At 40.7% G+C, this 16943-nt stretch overlaps 1 protein-coding gene across 5 annotated transcripts in view; it reads left to right on the top strand.

The window, feature by feature from the left end:
- The first annotated feature begins 11347 nt into the window (after positions 1-11347).
- FAM168A (family with sequence similarity 168 member A) overlaps positions 11348-16943 on the top strand; it is a 154571-nt gene continuing 148975 nt past the window's right edge. For 2 of the 5 annotated variants that reach the window (XM_074372602.1, XM_074372603.1), the window contains exon 1: positions 11348-11677. The gene's annotated coding sequence lies outside the window, so the exon portion shown is untranslated. The remainder of the gene's footprint in view (positions 11678-16943) is intronic. The other 3 variants (XM_074372605.1, XM_074372601.1, XM_074372604.1) reach the window with 2 other exon arrangements.

Here is a 16943-nt window from a genome sequence, read left to right as displayed (position 1 = left end):
GGCAGGAGGTCTCAGTTCCTCATAATGTGAATCCGTTCTCATGACATGGCAGCTGGCATCTTTCAGAGCAAGTGATCAAAGAGAGAGTGAGACAGAAACCACTCCACTTCCAGAAGTTCAGGATGACCAAAACATTGGGTGTTCCCTGGGTTTCTCTCTGCCAGAATGTCTAAACACATACTCACAATTATTGTCTACTTATATGTCAGCCCTCATACTCAATTGTGAGAGCCTCTAGGACAGGGCGTCTTTCTCAAGGAGAAATAAACAAATCTGTAATATGGTGGGAAATTTTAACACAATTCTCCCAGTACCTGTTAGAATATGCAAATTAAAAAATCAATAAGGACAAAGAAGATTCAGAAAACATGTTAAAAATGTTAACCGAATTGACATATATAGAACACTGGATTCAATAACCATAGAATACATATTCTTTTCAAGCATACATGGAATATTTATTGATATGCTGGAAAATAACATAAGTTTAACCAAATTTCAAAGACCTAAATCATGTAGAGTATGCTCAATGGCCACAGTTGGCTTATGCTAGTAATTAAAAAAGTAAGAAAGAAAGACCTAGAAAATCCCCAAATGTTTGGAAATTGAACAGTATAATGCTAAATAATCCACAGATCAAGAAATAGATCACAATAGAAATTAGAAAATAACTTAATCAAAATTGTCAAATGATAATGAAAATACAATATGTCAAATCTCAAGGAATAAAGCTAAAGCTATGCTTAGAGTGAAATGTATGGTTTTAAACGCATATATTGGAAGGAGAAAATGGCTGAAAATCAATTAACTAAATATCTACCTATTTGAGATTAGGAAGTTATCCTAGGAAGTAGGAGTTAAGAAAAACATCCAGAAATTAAATTCAAAAAAAGTAAAGGAAGAAAAATTATAAAGATAACAGAAAAAGTTAATAAAATAGAAAACAAAATAGAAGAGCATCAAAAGAACTAAAAGTTATTGGCACAGAGTAGGTGTTTGGCGAATAACTGCCGAGTGGACAGACGGAGAAATGGATGGACCAAGAGAATGTTAAGTGGTAGGGCCCCAAGGCAGAGGCCTTTACTACATGGGCACTGACCACTGCATAATCACCAGAAGAAATAAAAGTTACAATGGTGAAATGGCACACAGTGAGCTTTTTTATTGATGAAAAAAGATGATGGAAGAATCAAAGAAATCTTGATAAAATGCAGATCAGCAAAGGCCTGTCTCCTTTTCTATTTTCTCTCTTGGAGCTTCAGCAGAGAGGTCAGGATATTTGGTCCCTTGTTTAGACCCTAAGGATGTTTTTGCCTTGTGTTTATGAATACAGATTTTTTAGATGGAGTTATATCATATTGATTACTTTTCACTGAGAAAATATTTCCCAGAACAAATGCCATTAGGTCAATTCAATACCTTTGATTTTTCTACACAAACTATTACATCTATTTCCAACTTAACCATTTTCACTTAAATTGAGCTACAATTATCCTCATCTGAAAAATAATTTTTGTATAAATTGTATAATAATGATTTGAGTTAGTCAATTTAAAAACTCCATATCATAGTTTAATAACTATAGCTTCTGCCCTCATAAGTTATCTTCTGTCGTCATTATTCCTATGTTCTATCAAGTCCACTCTTCCTGGGACAAATTTTGCAGATCTACACTTGGTCAAGAAGATGTATTTGATTTTTCCATCAATTTTTAGTCAATAAGTAATTTCACTGTGTGAAATTTAGCTGTTGTCAGTGTTACTATTTTCTGTTGATTATGTAGTGGGTATGAATATTACTCCACAAGCTTAGGGCAGTAAGAAATGACATATTACTTTATTCAATTTAAATCAAATTAAGTCCAACTCAGAACTTATATCCTGTTTATTATTTGTGTTCCTTCCCTTACAAAGGATCTGGGATACTACATAAGGAAAATATTTGGGGCATCCCCTTCCCATGCTTAGTGGATACCAGCATAATTCTGTCTACCCTATGTTGTCTCTCCTTCACTTCCAGAGAGCAGACCACACACATGTCCAATCCCCAGACCTTCCCAGTTCTGGGAATCTCCTCTCTTTCACGACCCTCGAAGGCTCTGGCCTTCTTTCCTCCACTGCTTAACACCCCCCGTCCCCCCCTGCTGCCCCCAACATAATCCTTTCTTGGCCTTTCCAGAAAACAGCCTCCCAGGCTGTCTTGGGTGAGAAGCAGACAAATTTCTCTTCCCTTAATCCATCCAGTTAAGGATTAGAATATTTCAAGGGAAATTTAGGACCAAACAAAATGCCTAGAAGAAAATATGAGAGCCAGAAAGAATGTATTTGGTCTGGGAGCACAGATTTCTCCTCTTTGAAATCAGTTTTGACTGACAAAGAATGATTGTCCATAATATATAAAGACTTCCTAAAATTAGGGAAAAAAAGAACCAACCCCCACTTAAGCCCACAATGAGAGCGTACTAGTGGGTACTCAGGTGGTTGTTATTCAGTTCTCAGAGCTTTTCCGTCTCTTGAACTTCATTAACAACAACGTGGCAGGCCATGGGCATTTGGGCAGAGCCCCAGCCTTTGCGGGGGCGGGGGGTGTCCTGGTTTCCAGGCTTTTTCCTCCTGGAGGTTTTCTTGCCTCAGTCCTGCTCTCTCTGCACAGTTTTGCTTAACTAAAGTATATTCCCCGAGAAGTGCTAAGATTGCTCCATTCTGAGACAACTTCTCCTCGCCTGATCTTGTCCACTCTGCTCCATTTATCCCTGTCATCCACAAGTGCCTTTTGCCAATCTTTCTGGAGCTTGCCTCCTTCATAAAGAATCAAAAGAATACAGTTGTAAACAAACAAAATAAAACAAAATGCAAAATCCTTGTCTCAGTACAGAGCTTAAGGGTTAAAGAGAAATTGACATTAGACTCTCAGAATAGTCCTGTGAGACATGTGTGAGTATCTGCGTTTTGCAGAAAGGAGAAATGACTTGCCCAAGGTCACACAGCTTGCGCTGATGCTAGGATAGTGGAGGGGAGGAGGACTGGAATTCAATTCTGTCTGGCTCCTTAGTCTCTGCCAACTGCATTCGACTACCTCTTCAACCCCACTCTCCATTAAAAATTACTATCACAGACACAGCCCCCAAACTTTGTCATTCCTTCCCACATACTCAAAGTTCTCGTCTAACCACTTGAGAGAGAAGTTCTTATCCTGGGGCCTGTGAGTCCAAAAAGAGAACTCAGGGGTCTGTGACCTTGGATGGGAAAGTTACATTTTTATAATCCTTAATCTTTGTGGAAATTTAGTGTTTCCTTCCATTTTTAAAACAGGTAACAAACCACAGTAGAATTAGCAGTACTGGTGACTTTGTCACCAACAGAAATCACAGACGTTTCCATATCACATTACTGTTGTTGCAGATTTCTTGAAAAATTGTCTGTGTTCATCACTACTTTGAAATTGTGGCAGTTATTAAATGGGCTGTGAGATCTTCTTATTTACTTTGTTAATAAACATATGTATTACTGATCAAATTTTAAAATATTTTGATAACATATTTCAGTATAAATGTATTTTTTTGCAATCCTATGTATTTTATGTTGTGCACTTAAAATCATTATTTTGAGAGGTGTTCTAATAGTCTTCGCCACCAGTCTGCCTAAAGGGTCCATGGCACGAAAATGGTTAAGAACCCCTGATTTAAGATTTCCTGAATTCAGAGCGTGCTACTTCTGCCTCCCACAGGGCCATTCACTGTCTGCTGAGTTCTTCCTTGTCCTTCAGGGTAGAATTCAAGGGTCTCCGCTGTGGTAAATGTCCCTAAAGGATCTCAGTCTAGAATGGAATTTGAGGACTAAGGTGCAAGTGACCCCTTTCTTGCCCCGCCTCATTCCCACCTCTGAGCAGCTATTGCAGGAATGGCTATGCAGGGCACCTATTTCTTTGGCAGTGCAAGGGGCTTACTTTGCTGGCAATCCTTGATGGAAGAGGTTAGCAGGGCCAAATCAGAAACTGGAGGGGAGGCTTGTTGTAGCTCCAGGTACAAGAGCCCTCACAGCCTTGGGGCCCAGATGACTGTGCACAGCACAGAACTTGGGAGAGGACCCACTGGTCCTCTTCTGAATGGAGTCTGGTGCTTTCCTGGAGCCTGACACCGAGCTAAGGGGACATCAACACTTAGCCCAGGGGAGCTGGGCCATGGTTGAGGGAGCGTGGGGGTTACATGTGGAACTTTTTTCTTTTCCTAAAGAGTGAATTTCATGAAATTGTCTTTTGGCTCACAACTCACAACTCACAACTCAGAATCCAGCATGGTATCTGGCAAATTGTGGATAGTCAGCAAAAGGTCGATGAATGAGTAAATGAATGGACATGAGATTATACCTGTGGGAGTCGGGGGTGGAGTGGCTTTGTAGGGGCACAAGATCCTGTGCAATGTGACAATTTATATTCATTCACTTGGCAAATGTTACTGAGTGATTTCTATGTGCATGGCACTGTTACTGTGCTGGGGATACAGCAGTAAACAAAACAGACACAAATCCTGGCCTTCACAATCTGCAGGTGGCAACACTGTCCTCATACTTGAGCTCTTAGCCTGGGTTAGGTGATCCGCCTGGGCTCCCACAGTCCCTCACATTCTCCCACCATGACATTGATCACACTGGGATGTAACTGTCTGTCAGCAGATCCCCCTAGACTATAAGCTCTTTGGGGACAAGACCATGTTCGATTCACTCTGGGGCCCCTGGCACCAGTAAAGGATCTGGCATCAGTACCTTAAGCTGAATGAGTAATGAATAAATATTCAGCATGGTCCACCTTCTTCCACAGGGGTCCATAGACCCTACTTGAAGGAAACTCAGCTCTTCTGGGAATAGAAGCCCTTTGTTCTTACCTTTTCTGTGGAAGTTTTTCCCACATTCTAGTTGAAATGAAAATGGGGGGGGTCCCTCTCTCCCCCTCCCCCACTATCCATACATAAGGAAGGAAGGAAGGAAGGAAGGTAGGAAGGAAGGAAAGGAAGGTCTCTTTTGCTTTTTGGACAAGGCAAAGTTATGAAATTCCTAGGTCAAGCACTGGGTTTTCCATGAATTAACTCATTTTACCCCATAAAGGAGATATTGTAGTCACGTCTTACAATCGATGACTTCGAGATTCTGTAAGGAGAAATGACTTCCCCAATGTCATGCCTCTAAGTGACTGAGCTGGAATCTGAACCCAGATCTGGCCTCCTCATATCTATGCACTTTGTATGACACCAGAATTCTTCACATTAATTCAAAGTATGAGCCATCGCAGGAGGCAGGGCAAGAGCTAAGAGTGGAAAAAATGTTAAGAGGAGAAAAGACACAGATTCAAAGATAATGACTGTTAATACTAATTTTCCATAGTTGCTGTTAGAGATGACATATTAAATGAAACTGATAAAAAATTTCCCCAAATAGTCTTCTCTGAATCTACTTGGGGGACTTAAAATATTTGCTAATTACTCAATTATCTGGGTTTCCAGCTTAATTGGTGTATTAGTTTCCTAGTGCTTTCTTAACAAATTGCCACAAACTGAGTGGCTTAAAATAGCAGAAATATATTCTCTCACAGTTGTGGAGGCCAGAAGGTGAAATCAAGGTGTTGGCAGGGTTGGTTCCTTCTGGAGAGTCTGAAGGAGAATACTCCATGCCTGTCTTCTAGCTTCTGGAGGCTAATGCTTGATGTACCTTGGCTCAGGGCCACATCCCTAATCTCTGCCTCTAACTTCACATGGCTTTTCCCTTGGTGTCTCTGCCTCAAATCTCCCCTCCTTTCTCTTTATAAAGACACCACTCACTGGATTTAGGGTCAATTTAAATCCAGAACTGATCTCATTCTGCCTTCTTAACTGCCAAGATCCTCCTACAAAATGAGGCCACATTCACAGATATGCAGGGATAGGGGTCAGGACTTGGACATATCTTTTTGGGAGACACAATTCAACCCACTATAGTTGCTTTTTTTTTTTTTTTTTTGGTTATGTTTAGGAACTTCAGCAGATTTGTGTAAAGAATCCTCCTAAACATAAACGTTCCTAAATCTATTCTGACCTTTGTCAGTAACAACCCTCACTGCTGTCAGCTCTTCATAGCATGCAAAGCATATGGTACCTTAATTAACTCTATTTTGAGGGGGGAGGTAATTAGGCTTATTTATTTATTTTTGGAGGAGGTAGTGGGGATTGAGCTCAGGACCTTGTGCATGCTAAGCATGTGCTCTGCCACGTGAGCTATACACCACCCACCCCCTGACATTTTATTTTTTGCTTTTATTTTTTCCACATGTAGAAATACTTTTATTTTTTTTAACATTTTTTATTGATTTATAATCATTTTACAAAGTTGTGTCAAATTCCAGTGTAGAGCACAATTTTTCAGTTATAGATGAACATATATATATTGTCACATTTTTTTCTCTGTGAGCTACCATAAGATCTTGTATATATTTCCCTGTGCTATACAGTATAATCTTGTTTATCTATTCTACAATTTTGAAATCCCAGTCTATCTCTTCCCACCCCCCACCCCTTTGGCAACCACAGGTTTATATTCTATGTCTGTAAGTCTATTTCTGTTTTGTATTTATGCTTTGTTTGTTTGTTTGTTTTAGATTCCACATATGAGTGATCTCATATGGTATTTTTCTTTCTCTTTCTGGCTTACTTCACTTAGAATGACATTCTCCAGGAGCATCCATGTTGCTGCAATTGGCGTTATGTTGTCAGTTTTTATGGCTAAATAGTATTCCATTGTATAAATATACCACATCTTCTTTATCCAGTCATCTGTTGATGGACATTTAGGCTGTTTCCATGTCTTAGCTATTGTAAATAATGCTGCTATGAACATTGGGGTACAGGTGTCATCCTGAAGTAGGGTTCCTTGAGCTATACACCACCCACCCCCTGACTTTTTAAAAAATTAACTCTTTTATCTACCCTGGGACTGCTGCAAGGTCATTTTCCAGACACGGAAACAGGTGCAGGAGGGGAAGGAACATAATGAGGACAGTCAACCCAGGCTGAAGCAGCATTTGAACCCAGGACGACCAGGTTCTTTCCTTACTGCTGGTGCTGTACAGGAGCTTCGGTAACTGTTATCAGTTCCTGTAGATTCATTTGTGATTTACTTTTGCCTTGAATTTTATTTGATGTGCACTTTTCCCTGGTCATTACATTTTTTTCCAGCTGTATCGAGGTATTTCCGTTGCCATTTTAATTGATTATCAATATGGGCTATATATTTGTCATGTTAATTGATTGATTTGTTAACCAACCACCATTTACAGAAGCCTTACACTGTGAGAAGCTTTGGGCTGAACTGAGCTTGGGCCACAGGGATGATGAACAGGACCACCTTGGTCTTTGTCCTTGAAGGCAGGAAATTGAAGATGATCATCTGGTGTGAGCAGGCTGTGGGAGCTGAGTGGGCTCCTAACCTAACCGAGAGTCAGGACAGGCTTCCTGACGTCTGAATTAGGTCTTAAAGGATAGGCAGGATGCAATCTTATACCTTTATTATTAGTTATTATAATTAAGTATTAGGATGGTCATTTATTCATCTATTGAATGTCAGCAGTGTGTTATTAGTTTTCTAGCACTCTGTCAAGCTGGCATAACAGGTTAATATTATCAGCCTTCATCACAAATGGCAGAAGCTTCCATTTGCCCAGTGTTGGGTCATTTGCAAAACATTTCCACACTTCTTGTTTCATTTGCTGTCACAAAAAGCTCTTGAGAATGCTTTGTTAATATCCACAGGTTTCTCTTGTATCCTAGCCAAACTCAAAACTTTAAATTTTCCAACAAGGTGAATTGCAAAAGTCTTAAAATTAAATTAGGTAACTTTGGAACTTATAATCATTCAAATTGCACTGAGAATTAAATCAGGGCCTGGTTTCTGATCCTAACTTGGCCAATATCTTCCTTCTTCTGGGTCTCAATTTCCTCTACTATAAAATGGGCCATGTGAAGGATGTTTAGGCTGAAGGATTAAATGAGATAATGGATCTTAGATGCCAGCACATCACCTGGCTCATTAAAGACTGGTTCTCCTAACATGGTCTCGAATGCCCATTTTCCTGTAATTCTGAAGCATTCTTAAAGTAACACTCCAGCCCACACATGTGTGCCAAGGCTCCTAAAGAGATGCTTTGAGAGAAAGAGAAAACTCAAAGCCAGCCCATAACATAGCTAGGACAAAACCATTCACAGTCCGAGTTAATCAGAGAGTAACAGGTGAAAGATAGTGTTTTGACACTGTCCGTTTGTCCCTGAGTTTGTTTTGGTTGGGATGCAGAAAAATATTGGATGGGTAGAAATAATCAACACAAAATATAACCTCCAATGGCTAAGACTATACATGGTAAAAATTTATTACGGATGGAAAAGCAAACTGAATGATCCCATTTTTTTGGTAACAATGAACATTGCAAAGTTGACCCCTGGGAAAATTCCACTTGGTAGAAATAATCAACACAAAATAAAACTGACAATGGCTCAAACTGCTCCCAAGAAAAGGTGGACTTGGTGGAAACAATGACTAGAAATTTTATAACAGCTGAAGCAATAATTAGTAAAAATTGATAAAGATAAAAGATAACTGAAGAATCAAATCTTTCTTTTTAAATTGACAGAAAAAATATATCTTGATGAAAGTTCAATTTAGAAAAAAATCTAGAAAAGTCAGAAATTGTTTAACTGTGCTATATAGAAAATTTATCAAGGAATTAAATTGGCTTAATAGACCTAATTCCTTAACTACTTCAATAAATTCATTCATAATAATATATAACTCTTAGTAAAAAGTTTACATGCCAACACTTAAATTGCAGGGATTTGGAGAGAGAATTCTCAGATTAAGGGTTGGATTGTAAGTAGCACATTACAGTCTTCAAAGCACTTTCATACCCATTGTTTTACTGCATTCTCTTAATAACCTTATGAGGCAACAGGCCAGGAATCATCCTTCCATTTTACAGATGTAAATACTGAGGTTTAGAAAGTTAAGGGACTTACTGAAGGTCATGCAGCATGTTCATGGCAAGGTCTAAGTTAGGATCTGATTCCCAGATATCTAGTTTGGTAAGCTTCCTCATACCTATTCCTCTAGCTCAGATACACTTTCCTTGTAGGACAGACCAGTCCCTTCTAGTTCTGACCACCCAGACCTCACTGTCTGCCAATAGAAGTGGGGAAAAGGAGGAGGAGGAGTGAAGAGGGTTTAGAAGATGGGATGGCCGATGCAACACTCGGAAAGGACATAGCCCACATTCCGTAGGCACTTTTCTTACTATTCTCAGAAAAGGGAACAGAAGGTCTAGGATTTTTTTTTTAGGGGGGGACTGGAATTATAAGGCTGAGACAATAGAGAAAAATAAAGTAGTTTGAAAAAGACAGTTACTGATGTATTTCAGAAACATGAGTCATAAGATTAGGAGTGTAATTAGATTTAGGTGGGATGAAGCTGAAGTGATTGGCTGCAGCCAGACTATGGACCAAGTTAACCTTTGATTTAGGCAACCTGGACCTTCTCTAGAAGGCCTGCACTTCTCCAGGGGTCTGGCTAGTGGAGCTCAAGTGTTCTGGTGTTTCTTGTAGAACAGCAAGGAATAATGACATAAAATCTAAAGTACTGTAATTGACTATAGGGTTTATGTTAAGTCAGAGACCACCTGATATTATATTCCATATTCTAGAGGGGCAGGACACAGAAGGAAAAAAAATTTAAATGTAAGACTTACTTACTCAGTCTACAGACAATGTTTAAGTAGAACTTTGAAGATCCTTTACAATAACTCTGTTCCTCCTTCCTCATTCCTCCTTCCCACAATGCTCTCTGGGCTACAGATTAGAAACCATTGCTATAATAATTTAGATATAAGGAAAATCAGTGTGCCTAAAATATATTCTAGGGAAGGTAGGACTTTGGCTTAAATTTCAAGAATGAGTAGGAGACAAAAGAAAAAAAACTGAGTAGGAGAAAAGGAGGAAATGGGTGTGGAAAGACCAGAAGAGGGAAAAATTTGAGAAGAGACAATGAAAATTGAGAAAATCCTCCCTACTAACTTAATGTTTTATGAATTGAAAGTGACCACTATTATTTGTTTTAATAGTGGAACTGTTGAACTCACAGTAAAACCACACAGGCCCTGTCTTGGAGCACCACTAAGGGCAATAGAAAGCCATGGAAAGCTTTTAGACAGCAAAGAGAGGCTGTTTGATTTGGAAATTGTATTTTTTGAAAATAGTCATAGCTAAAGAATTGTGTGCTCTTTTTAAACAATTCAGGCAATATGAAATAAAAATTACTTGAAATCTGACACGCTTTACTCCAAGATAATCACAGATACTATTTTGGGGAACCTCTTTCCTGAAATCTTTCTGCTTATAGAACATTGATTCAGCCTCACATAAATTGGATCACTCTAAACATGCTGTTTTATTATTAAATTTTTTCCTCAAGAATAAATTGTGAATAGCTTTTGATGCCAAGAAATAGATCCGTACCATTATTTTAAATGGCTGCTTAGTACTGCATTGTTTGTATATGTAATTTATTTAACCAGCGCCTATTTAAGGACATTGACATTTTCCCCACTATAATCAACAACCTCATACAACAATTTTGTGCATTCCTCTTTTCCAAATTGTTTGATTATCTTTTTAAGGTAAATTATTAAAAGTAATGGAGCTGGGTCAAGAAGTACTCTCTTTTTACATTTGGGTTCAAGTGCCAAATCGTCCACAGATTTTCAGGGAGACTAGGGGGAAGCTGCTGCATTAGTTCTGGTGTGAGACAACGGGGACGGCGAAGAGACTACAGACTCCCAGGTGATCTAGCCTATCTAAGCCTGTCCTCGGTGGGTCGGTCTATTTCCTTCCCTTTTTCCTCTTTCACTTCTTTTTCTTAACATGGAGGAAAAACTGAGAACTGCAACTCCCAGCATTTCGCGGGGACCACACTCCCTGGGAACTGTAGTACTGGGTTTGAGAAGGGTCCGGAAGGAGGGCAGGAGGTTGTAGGGCATGCTGGGAAATGCAGTCCAGCGGCCGGCGGTGGGGAGGTCTGTGTGAGGGTTTGCGCGCGCTCGCTTGTAGAGATTGGAGACGCTGCGAACATCTTTTCTTGGGGATGGGGTCCTTGGGGGTGACCTAACTTCCCTCTTCCGTGGTCTGAATCTACAAAAACCGCCTGCGGATGGTTAGCTTTATGGCTTTATTCCATTGTCCGTAACCGGGGAGGGAGCAGTCCCTTAGCATCGGGCGCGCGGCGGCAGGCGCAGGCCGCGCGCGGACCTGAGCGGGGTATGCCGGGAGTTGTGGTCCCGGCACGCTTAAGCTGTGGAACGTGTCGCGGCGCCGCGCCGGCTCCTCCTTCCCCGCTGTTTTCAGCGGCCCCCCGCCCCTTCCCTCAGCCTCCTCCTCCCTCGCCCGCAGCCCAGCGTCCCATCCCCCCACGCGTCGGGCTCGTCGGCGGCTGCTGCAGAGGATTCGGAGCCGACTCGCTGAGGAGGAGGAGGCTCCTGGTGCCTGCGCGCCATCCGCCACCTCACTGGACACGGGCGAGGGAGCGAGAGTGTCGCCTCTGTAGCCTCCAGAGAAGACAAGGGCATCGTCGCCTCAGCCGCCGCCGCCGCCTGCGTTTTCGCCTGCAGCGGCTTGCCGGTGAGATTCCCCCCCAACCCCCACCCTACCCCGGTTCGCTCGCCCTGAGCCTGAGCTGGTGGTACTGGGGAGAATGAGAGTGGGGGCTGTGGAGCCCCCGCACAGGTTGGAGAAAGGGGGTTGAGGTCGCAGTGGAACGGCGAGCTGGCAGGGGAGACTTGTCCAGGCGCGGGCTGGGGGTGGGGTGAGGGTGGGACACCAGCAGGTTCTGGGGGGAGGGATAAGGGAAGAGGACTTTTAATGGGGAATGACCAGACCTGGGACTGGAGCGTGAGGTTTTCGGGTTGGGGTGGAATTTGGGTGGTTTTGGGCGAGACGGATGATGAGACTGAAGTGGGATGATTTTTAATGGGGGAGGGGACTAAATGAGGGTGGTGGATTTGGGATTGGCCTGGAACAGTTGACAGCTTGGGACCCGGGCTGGGTTGCGTGGTAGAGGGATTATTTCAATAGAGTGAGATTGCAGGGTTGGATAGGACCCTGGGGGTTGAATTTGGGGTGGACTTAGGGCAGGTTGTTAGAGGTGGTAGGAGCTGATGATGAGGGGCTTGGCATGGGTTGAGACCTGAATTTGAAGTGGGCGTTTGTCATCTGGGGGTGGTGGAATTTGTGGAAACTTACGAAATAGCGTGTGTTAGGAGAGCAGAGGAGGTAGAATTTGGGGTTTTCCTGGGGAGTGCTTATGGAGATTGAATAGGAGCTGGTGGGGGTGGGACTTTAACTGAGGGGAGTGTGAGGGTGAGCTGGCAGTAGGGGAGTAAATTACAAGTTAGGCCCCAAATGGGCAGAGAAGGATTGAAATTGGGGTAGGGGAAGCACAGTGGGATAGGATTTAGAGTGATTTTACAACCAGTGAAAGGTGCATGGTGGCTCCCTGGGTACAGGTTCCAGACAGAGGGCATAGAAGATGCTCCTGGGCTGGACTCAGTGAAAGAATAGTGGCAGGTGGTGAGCAAAGTAGGGGGACGTTATCTTGAAGAAAATGTCCCTAGGCCAAGGTAGCAGAGGGAGTTTAGGACAAGGAATATCTGAGATGAACTGGTAGGACTGGAGAGGTGGTTGCTGATAGTGAGGTAGCAGATGGGGCTAATTAAGGAGTGGGAGACCTGGAGTTGTTGGTATGGAGGGGGCAGGGAGGATGGAGAGGGGCAGTTAGCAGTGCTGGGAAGAGGTAGATTGGATAATTCTGGAGGGGAAGGATTGGGATGGCCTTCCAAGAGACAAGAGGTTTAGAGGTTGGACTTAAGTGAACAGCTTTGGAACCTGTGGTTGGGGGATTTTGCTGGGGACAGAGAAGGTATATTAAAGACTCTACTTTCTTTCTTTTTTTTTTTTTTTTTTTTTTGGCGGGTTCACAGTGGGGAGGCAGTTAGGCTTATTTATTTATTTTAATGGGGGTACTGGGGATTGAACCCAGGACCTCATGCATGCTAAGCATGCACTCCACCACTGAGCTGTGCCCTCCCTCTCTAAAGGCTTTATTTTCTAGAGGACTTCTTCAGCTGTTTAATCTTTTTGTTTGTTTCATTTATAGTAGTATCATATTTGGAAGTAAATCAACACAAACGGTAAAGTTGAGAGGGGCTTCAATTAAAGTAGAATTGAGGAGGGGAGGATATCTTCTTTTATTCATATATTATAAGAAGAAATTTGAGGGGGGGAAAACCCACTCCCAGACTAAAGGTGGAGAAGATGAAACTGGAATGTAATAGATATCTTTATATATGATGTCTCTGCCTTCTCCTTTCTGCCCTCGCCCAGGTGCATTTAATAATTAGTCCTGAAATTTGATGAGCTTGAGGTAGTTGAGGGAGCATTCCTTGCTTGAGAACGATGAATAAGATTGAAGAATATGAGGCCACATTTAATTCCTAGTCAGGCAACGTGAATGTATGCAGAAAGAGCTTAGGGTTTTTTTTTTTTTTCCTCCTCTTAAAATTGATTGCTTGAAGATTCCATTTATTGGTGTTCTGGTTTACAAGGCAATTAGGTCCATCATTGTATTGCAGGCTAATAATGCTGAGATGAAGCTTGGCACCTCCGCTTTATGTAAACAGAAAGAAGACAGGAAATACGGAAATGTCATAGATATTCATTGGTGAGATGGTTTGGTATTGATGGAGTTTTTCATTTGATTCTCTTCTGATATTACTTGATAAGATTTAAAATAATTGGACTGTATTTCTATAGATTGGATTTTCTTCTAAAGGAATTCAGGTGATCAAAATTCTGTCAGATGTGGCTAAAAAAGCATATAGAATCATTTTCTGTTCTTTTTAGGAGCTGTAAGCACATTGCATTAACTACAAAACAATATCTCCATCTATTGATTAGAAATTTTATTTAAAGCTTAATAATATGCTCATTCTCATGGCAGAATGGTGATGCTGGAAGGTAGAGAGGGGTGTTAATGGAGAAAACATCTTTAGGGAAACAGTTTTCTGGACTTAATTGCATTAACTATGATATGTTAAACATGAAGTGTCTGTTGATTAGAGCTCAGACTGAGAAGAAATGAGGAGGGATGTAAAGAGGATAAAATTGGCACCAACGGGATCAAAATAATTCTTTTTTTGTTCAGGCTTCAGAGTTCAGCTCGTAAACAAACCATTTTCCTTGGCTCTCACAGTTGAGCACATAAAATACCCAATATTTAGAATCTTTTTCTTTTTGATAGTTCCAAAATAGGCAGAATGATCAAAGGTTGGACTTATCATTGGAATTGAAAGTGTTTTGTTATGAGGAACCTGTCTATTACAATAGAAATCAGGTTTGAGCAGTTACCTGTAATTTGATGAGTGTAATCTAATGAATGCATGCATTTCTCCTCATAACTTTAATCTGGAGTTCAGACATTGCTTTTGTGATCTGCAGGCTTGATCTAGAGGTGGGATATTTATATTTAAGCCCTAGCTTTTGAGAGCTCAAAATGAAAAGTGATTGCCTGGGAGAAATGTCTTGGTGGATTTTTTTTTCCCCTTCACAACTGTGTTCACCTGTGCAGTAGAAATGTATATAAAGTGTTTTAGAATCTTTACCTCATTTGATTCTTCCAGTATTGTGGTGAGAAGAGAAGAGCAATGGAAGTATTGGTAGACAGGTACGTTAGTAGAATAAATAGCTTGTGAATTTAGGTGTAGAGGGTCCTGAGTTCGAATCCCCTTTCCACCACTTGATAGCTGAGTGATTTTAGTAAAGTCATTAAAAAACCTTTCATACTTAGTAGTAATGGTTGTACAACATTGTGAATGTACTTACTTCCATTAAATTGTGCAATTAAATATAATTAAAATGGTAAATAAAAAACTTTCATACTTTACAAAGCTGCCAGGGGGAACAAATCAGTTCATGTCCTGAAATAATTTTATGTCCTGAAAATACTGTACATATATGAAATATTTGTTCAGTATTTATTTACTTACTGCTTGCTAAGTGCCAGGGGAAATTATTGTCTGTAGTCCCATTACCCAGCAACACTTCTTATTTATATGTGTATTATATATAAGTATGTAAAATATATATGCCTCAGTATATGTATATAAGTATGCATATGCATACATATGTGGGTAGTCTAGATAGCAAGAGGAAGCCAATTTGCATTTATGGATAATCAGATTATCCAGATGTAAATCAATCATACTTGGAAATAGGGTTTTTTGGGGGGGAGGAAGGGAGTAATTAGGCTTATTTATTTATCTTGATGTAGGTGCTAGGGATTGATCCCAGGACTTCGTGCATGCTAAGCATGTTTTACCACTGAGCTATACCCTCCCCTTGGAAATAGGATTTTAAACACCAAGAATTTTTTGTCGAAGAAATTTGAAATCCAAATTCATTAATAATCTGTTTGAGCTTCAGTTTACTTATTTGTAAAATGGGGCTCAAATGAAGTAATAAATGTGAAAATACTTTTTAAACTGTAAAGGACTATGTAAAAGTTTTTTTTTTTTCCCACCTCCACTTTACAAACCTGAAATCAGGGCACCCCACACAGAGGTGAAAAGCTTGACATAATTGATTTATTGCCTTTCTGAAGGGTTCTTCTCCCAGTGGAGAAGGAATACATATCAGTTCACAGTTTCTCCTTTAAAACTTGAAGATTGTTTGATGTGGGATGGAGAGGGTGCTAGAGGACTTTCTCCTCCTAGTGAATTTATGGGACATGGTTCTACATTAACTGTGCTGGCTTGCTCAAAATGAAACTGAAAAATTGAGGCTTTATTGAAGTGGAGAATGCAGTATACAATGTTTGTGCTTTACTAGCCTGACAAATACAGTCATTTCCCACTTAGTTTTCTACTTGTAACTTAATACAGAGACAGAGTAGTACAGTGAGATGAATTATTTGTGCATATGTAAAAGGGAAATAATACTCAGTTGTTGGGTTGTTCAATGGATTAAATGAGATAAGGACAAAGAACCTGGAACACTGACTGGCACATACATAGTTGGTACTTAATATGATAAATACTACTGTTGTTATTTTTATTTTACTTATGAATTGTTTAGGGCTGATTTTTCCTCCAGGCTGTTCTTTTATTATTCAGTGTTTTCCTGGGCTACATCTCCCCTCACTCATTTTACATGTGGAATACAAATTAATTTTAATATTACCATAGGTAAAGCAAAACAAAGACTGTAAATCCTCAACTGTAACATATTCCAAGGCCAAGGAGTTAGTAGTTCTGTGTGTGGCAAATATGTTTAAGACATCTGTCGAAAAACAAGTATCTATTGAGTGGTTATTAGATGGCAGTAAGGAAGTGCTGGGAGTACGGGATACAAAAATTTAAATTCCCTGCTCTTAAGGAGCTTATAGTTAATCTAGTGTGGAGGCAGACATGTCACACACAACTGTAGCATTGTGGAATCAATGCTACACTGGGAACATGAGCAAGGACCATGGGGAGATGGTGGTTGGCATGACCTGATCTACCTGGGGGAGCAGGGAAAAGAGATGTTTGGAGAATGCTTGAGCTGAGACCTGAAGGATATGTGGATGTGTGGGGACAGGAGAGGTTAAGAATGGCTTATGATATCAACAGCACAGTCCTTTTTGATTTTTCCCTTCCAGTGTTCTTACAGGCTTTACTTTGTACCTCTTTTTTTAAGGGCTTTCTAGCATGTATACCCACTGTAAAACCAAATAAGCAAGTCCCTGGCCAAGCTGTACTGTAATGCTGCTATTCTTTCCATATGCTGTGCCTTCCACCTGGAAAGCCCTCTCCCTATTGAATTCCTTAATCTTTACCTTGTCCATTAGGTG

This window comes from Camelus bactrianus, chromosome 10, assembly GCF_048773025.1.
Source record: "Camelus bactrianus isolate YW-2024 breed Bactrian camel chromosome 10, ASM4877302v1, whole genome shotgun sequence".
NCBI lineage: Eukaryota > Metazoa > Chordata > Mammalia > Artiodactyla > Camelidae > Camelus > Camelus bactrianus.
This window is presented reverse-complemented; position numbering and strand designations above follow the sequence as displayed.